General features: G+C 51.9%; 1 protein-coding gene across 1 annotated transcript in view; it reads left to right on the forward strand.

The window, feature by feature from the left end:
- The first annotated feature begins 523 nt into the window (after positions 1-523).
- Positions 524-6,311, forward strand: part of CYP4F22 (cytochrome P450 family 4 subfamily F member 22) — a 47,460-nt gene continuing 41,672 nt past the window's right edge. The window contains exon 1 of the mRNA XM_017893683.1: positions 524-582. The gene's annotated coding sequence lies outside the window, so the exon portion shown is untranslated. The remainder of the gene's footprint in view (positions 583-6,311) is intronic.

Here is a 6,311-nt window from a genome sequence, read left to right on the forward strand (position 1 = left end):
TGGGTGCGGGGGAGAGGTTAGGCTCAGGATCCAGAGAGAGGGGAAGGGCTGGTTCCCAAGGGCTGGGGGAACCAGAGAATTCCTGAGGGCTCCAGAGGAGGCTTCTGGAGGGGTCAGTGGGGCCCCAGGGGTTGATGGTTTAGGGATCGCTGTCCAAGCTTGGGAGCAAACCTGGAAGTAAGGGCCATGGGGGGTGTTGGTGTGGGAGGAGTGTGGTCCAGAGCTGGACTTGGGCGCTAATGCGGCCCAGCAGCGGCAGGAGGGCGGGGAGCCTGATAGTTTGGGACTTATCGGTGTCCAAGTCTCTGTCTCTCTCCGTCTCTCCATCTCAGTCTCAGTCTCTTTCTCTTTATATCTCTCTCCACCCCTCCACATGCCTATTTCTTGTTCCCCTCTTTTCTGGGGGAAGCGCTGGCGTCCCCGCCCAGAGCCCTGCGGGGGCCCGGGGCGGGGTATCCGGCGGGGCGGACCCCTTGGCGCGGCCGGGCGGGGTTAAAGGGTTGGGCCGTGGGACGGCGCGGTCAGATCCCAGGTAGTGGCGCCGGTGGATCCGGATCGAGGGCAGGAGGCTAAGACCCGCGGGTGAGTGCGCGCGTGATGGGGGCTGTAACCCGAGCGCAGCCGCGACGCTGCTCTGCAACCCGAGGCTCGCGAGGTTTGGTGCTGGCCGGGCGAGGGCAAAGGTCTGCGCGCGGCGTCGGGGGGAGCGCAGCCAGCCACGGGGATCCCCCAGGACCCAGGACGGGGCTGCATGCCCGGGGCACTCGCGGGGAGAGGGGCACGTGGGTGTGTCCCCGACGTTTGCTGCATTTGTGCGGTTTTTTTTTCTTCTGTGTGCGCCTGGGAGTCCTAGGCGCATCCTTTTCTCTGGGTTTCTGTGATAGGGAGAGGGCCTCCAGAAGACCCCTCTCGTGGTCAGGACATCCCAGATGGGTCCAAGCCCCCCCCCCCCCCGGGACGCCTCTTTGGGGCTGAATGGGGATTCGCCGTGAGATTTCACCACTGTACGTTGTCTTGAAGGGGAGGCTGTACGTTCAACCAATGGGGTTAGGCGTGTGGTCCAACTGCTATCGGGGACCCTCTGCCCATCCACGCCAGACGCGGAGCCCCTCTATGAAAAGACGGTGTTTTTCTGGCGCCCAGAGTTGGCTCTGAGGGTTGTGTGAGGTCCTGGGGTTGGTCCCGGGTGATGTTCGTCTGATAGATGCTGAAAGGATGATGTTTTCTGGTCTCCTAGGGACCTGGCGCAGCCTGCGTATGCAGGGTGGCCGAGGCTGGCCACCTGAGGAGTCTCAGGCTGGAGAGGACCAGGCTCAGGGCATCTCACCTCGTTCATCTGCCCGCTCACCCCTAATGCATGCACTCATTGTGTGTCTCTCACCGCCCCGTAGGCAAAGGAGATGGCCAGGGCTAGCCCCGCACCCAAAATTCCTCCTACCCTGTGCCCCTTGCCCCACCCCTTATTTCTGGGTCCTGGAGTTGTGCCCAGCCAGGGTTGGCAGCATCAAACTCTTCCTTGAGTAACTCCAAACCCCAAAGAGGAGGAACCTCCCCAAATCTTCCCTACCACCCTCATTTCACAGGCAAGGAAACTGAGGGCCAGTGTCCAGTGGGAGACACCCAGTGTCCAGTGGGAGAGCTGGGATTTGAAAACAACAAGCCCTGTTTGACCCCAAAGTCCCGGGCCACTTTTCGACGTCCTGGGCATCACCAAATAGCCCAGCTTGGGTTTCTGAATGGTAACATTAACTCTGGCCTGGTGTCCGGTGGTGACCCAGGTTGGTATCTGCAGAGGGGCTTGGATGACTTGAGAGGCATTCAGGGAATGGGACCCATCTCTCCTTCCCTTCCTTCCTTCCTTCCTTCCTTCCTTCCTTCCTTCCTTCCTTCCTTCCTTCCTCCCTCCCTCCCTCCCTCCCTCCCTCCCTTCCTTCCTTCCTTCCTTGTTGAGACAGGGTCTCACTCTGTTGCCCAGGCAGGAGTACAGTGGCATAATCATAGCTCACTGCAGCCTCGACCTCCTGGGCTCTAGCAATCCTCCTACCTCAGCCTCCTGAGTATCTAGGACTACAGGCATGCACCACCACTCCTGTCTAATTTTTGTATTTTTAGTAGGGATGGGGTTTCACCATGTTGCCCAGGCTGGTCTTGAACTCTTGGGCTCAAGTGATCCACCTGCCTCAGCCTCCCAAAGTGCAGGGATTACAGGCATGAGCCACTGTGCCTGACTCATCTCTCCTTGTTGATAAACCTTGGACCTGATTCTCCAAACCCCAGATGGCCAGGTCACAATAATGAACATGATGGCAGCACCAACAGTAATGAGAGGTATCATTGATCAAAGGCTTACTGTGTGCCTGGAAGATTGCAGCCCCGTGAGGTGGGTAAATAGGGCTTCTGTCTTAATGGATGAAGAAATCGAGGCTCAGAGAGGTGCAGACACTCACCCGAGGTAACACAGCAAAGAGGCAGAGCTTTATAGAATCTTTTCTGAGGCTCATGTCCAGGTGTGGCCATACTTGGGATGGTGGGCAGAAACAATTACAGTCCTGCAATGGTCTAGATTATTAGGTTTTGAAACTTCTTTTTCTGCCAGGATCCCCTTTGGGCCAAGGAAATTTTTAGCAAAAGGTTTGAATATGATCAAAGCTGCGATAGGACTGTCTCCTTTACCCCATTTGCCAACTCGGCCCTGCCCTCATTAGTCATAAATGACTCTGAAGCTCTTTCTCAGAACCTTAGAAATTTAGAGTGCTGAGTGGAGACTCAAGACCTAGAAGCCAGACTGGGCACGGTGGCTCACACCTGTAATCCCAGCACTTTGGGAGGCTAAGGCTGGAGGATGATTTGAGCCCAGGAGTTTGAGACCAGCCTGGGGAATATAGGGATACCCTATATTAATTTTTTTTTTTTTTGAGATGGAGTTTTGCTCTTGTTGCCCAGGCTGGAGTGCAATGGCGCGATCTCGGCTCCCTGCAACCCCTGCCTCCCTGGTTCAAGCTATTCTCTTGCCTCAGCCTCCTGAGTAGCTGGGATTACAGGCATGTGCCACCACGCCCAGCTAATTTTGTATTTTTAGTAGAGATGGGTTTCTCCATGTTGGTCAGGCTGGTCTCGAACTCCCGACCTCAGGTGATCCTCCTGCCTTGGCCTCCCTAAGTGCTGGGATTACAGGTGTGAGCCACCGTGCCTGGCCCTTTATTAAATTTTTTAACAAAAGAATAAAAAAAATTAGCTGAGCATGGTGGCAGGCGCCTGTAGTCCCAGCTACTCAGGAGGCTGACGTGGGAGGATCACTCAAGCCCAGGAGGGGGAGGCTGCATTGAGCCAAGATCACACCACTGCACTCCAGCCTGAAGGACAGAGCAAGACCCTGTCTAAAAAACAACAACAACAAAAAACCCCCAAAAAAACAAATAACAACAACAAAACAACTTAGAAGGCCCCTCTCAGCTCCGGCCTTCTGCGGTCTGGCACTTTGGGGGAATGTATGAGTCTCTGGGGTAAGCCAGCCCTCTGATGTTGAGGAAGTCAAGGTGGTGCCATGAATCAGTGTGGATGGGAGCAGGCTGCCTTGACTAAAGGCTTGGAGTGAAAAGGAGGGCTGGGATGTAGGGTGATGGGGCCAGCGTTGGGGTGCTCTTCTGTCAGGCTCCCGGCTGGTCCCAGCCCCTGCAGTTCAAGAAGAGGCACGTATCTGATACCTGGCGTCGGCCTGGGTCCATGCCCTGCATTCCTTCTTGGGAGCCCACACACCTTGTATAACAAGTCCTTAGCTGGTGAATGGCTGGGCCAACCTGACAAACCGGCGCACCCTAGGCGTGGGCCGGGACACAGAGTCAGTCACTGGCTTTCACCACCGCCAGATCATGCGGGCCCCGGCAGGGCAGGGCCACCTCTGCCAAGGCTGGCCTGCTGGATGAGATCGGGGGCTGGTGTAGGTAGGGAGTGGGCGTGGCAGCTGCCCACAGCATTCTGAGGGTGCCACCTTTGAACTGCTCTCACTTCTATCAAATAGCAATAATAGGAGTAGTCATCATGGCTAACATTTTGTGAGCTACGTGACAAGGCCTTTCCCTACCTCATTTCACTGAGCCGTCCTAAACAACCTTAGGGGTTAGGTCCTGTTACTATCAACCCATTTCACAGATTGGCAAAGGGAGGCTGATGGCAGGGACTGGGTTCACCCAAGGCTGCTAACAACCTAGGGAAGAGGAGAGCTGAGATTTGAACCCAGGCCTGTTGGAGTCAAAAGTGCACATTAAATTAAATTAATTTATGTTTTGAGATAGGTCTTACTCTGTCCCCCAGGCTGGAGTGCAGTGGTGTGATTTTGGCTCATTGCAACCTCCGCCTCAGCCTCCCAAGTGGCTGGGGCTACGGGCATCCACCACCATGCCCAGCTAATTTTTTTGTTTTTGGGAGAGACAGGGTTTCATCATGTTGCCCAGGTTGGTCTTGAATTCTGACCTCAAGTGATCCTCCCTCCTCGGCCTCCCAAAGTGCTGGGATTACATGCATGAGCCACCGTGCCTGGCCTGATTTTTTTGTTTTTTAGTAGAGATGGAGTCTCACTATGTTGCACAGGCTGGTCTCAAACTCCTTGGTTCAAGTGATCCTCCCATCTTGGCCTCCCAAAGTGCTGGGATTATGGGCATGAGCCACTTCACCCGGCTGATACCTTTCCTCCATTAACTAACTCCATAGTTTACATTAGGATTCACTCTTTGTGTTGTGCAGTAAACTAATGAATTTTTATAATTGATTAAATTTTTTTGAATGGGTGACATGTGCTCATGGTATAGGAAACCAAAAGGACTAGAAAAAGTGGACAGTAGACTTAAGTTTCCCTTCCACCCTTGCCCTGAGTTCCTTCAGGCCCTCTCCAGAGGCTGCCACCATTTCTCCTGGGTCCTCAAAGCTTTCTCTCTCTCTTTTTTTTTTTTTCTTTTCTTTTCTTTTTTTTTTTTTAGGATTACCATTTATTGGTAACAAACATTAAGTTTTACTTACATACCATGGGGAGAAAAATTCCAGCGTGAACAATGAATGGAGGCAGTACTTAACTCGCAGGGGTACCAGGCTTTCCATACGGACCACACACAGAGCCTCAGTGCACACACTTCTTTTTTCGTTTTTATTTTTTTGAGATGGAATCTCTCTCTGTCACCCAGGCTGGAGTGCAGTGGCACGATCTTGGCTCACTGCAACCTCCGCCTCCTGAGTTCAAGCGATTCTCCTGCCTCAGCCTCCCGAGTAGCTAGGACCACAGCACACACTGCCAAGCCCATCTAATTTTTTGTATTTTAGTAGAGATGGGATTTCACCATGTTGTCCAGGCTGGTCGCGAACTCCTGAGCTCAGGCAATCCGCCCCACTTGGGTCTCCCAAAGTGCTGGGATTACAGGTGTGAGCCACCATGCCCGGCCCAGTGCACACACTTCTGTGTACAGTAACACAGCATCAAAAGCAACACAGCTATATAGAGAAACATAGGTCATTTTTTTTAGCCCTAATGGAGATGTAATTAACAGTATCGAGCACTCTGGAAAATCAGCCTGCAGGTTTATGTGAACTACATGGCAATCATATCCTGTATTGTAGTGAAAGCTAAGTGCTCAAGAGTCGTATGCATAGATACACGATTTTTAAAAATAATATTTAAAATGGAGATCAAAGTTCATTTAAGTCCTATTTGCATTAACAAAATGAAAATAAAATAAAATGGAACCAAATGATCATCTAAAGTTTTAAATTCCTAAATTGTCCAATTTGTACAACTGTGGGAAACTTATTCAAGATTTTTGAAAGTCCAGGACTGTTTCAGCTGAACCAGAGGGCACACAATTTGCATCACTGAAATGGTCCTCAGTTAGTCAATGAAATAAAAATGTCTAACCACATACACGTGGTTACGATCTTTGTTGATTAGATTATTGATAAAGTCAGTTTCAGGGAAGTTTCCAAACTATGCAATATAACTAGATACAGATGAGAAACTCTCAAATTAAAATTTTATATAGTGTCATTGGGCACGGTGACTCACGCCTGTAATCCCAGCACTTTGGGAGGCTGAGGCGGGTGGATCACGAGGTCAGGAGTTCAAGACCAGCCTGGCCAAGATGGTGAAACCCCGTCTCTACTAAAAATACAAAAACTAACTGGGTGTGGTGGCGCATGCCTGTAATCCCAACTACTCTGGAGGCTGAGGCAGACAATTGCTTGAACCTGGGAGGCGGAGGTTGCAGTGAGCCAAGACTGTGCCATTGCACTCCAGCCTGGGTGACAGAGCGAGACTCTGTCAAAAAAAA

The sequence above is a fragment of the Rhinopithecus bieti genome, unplaced genomic scaffold, assembly GCF_001698545.2.
Source record: "Rhinopithecus bieti isolate Rb0 unplaced genomic scaffold, ASM169854v2 scaffold_23826, whole genome shotgun sequence".
Lineage (NCBI taxonomy): Eukaryota > Metazoa > Chordata > Mammalia > Primates > Cercopithecidae > Rhinopithecus > Rhinopithecus bieti.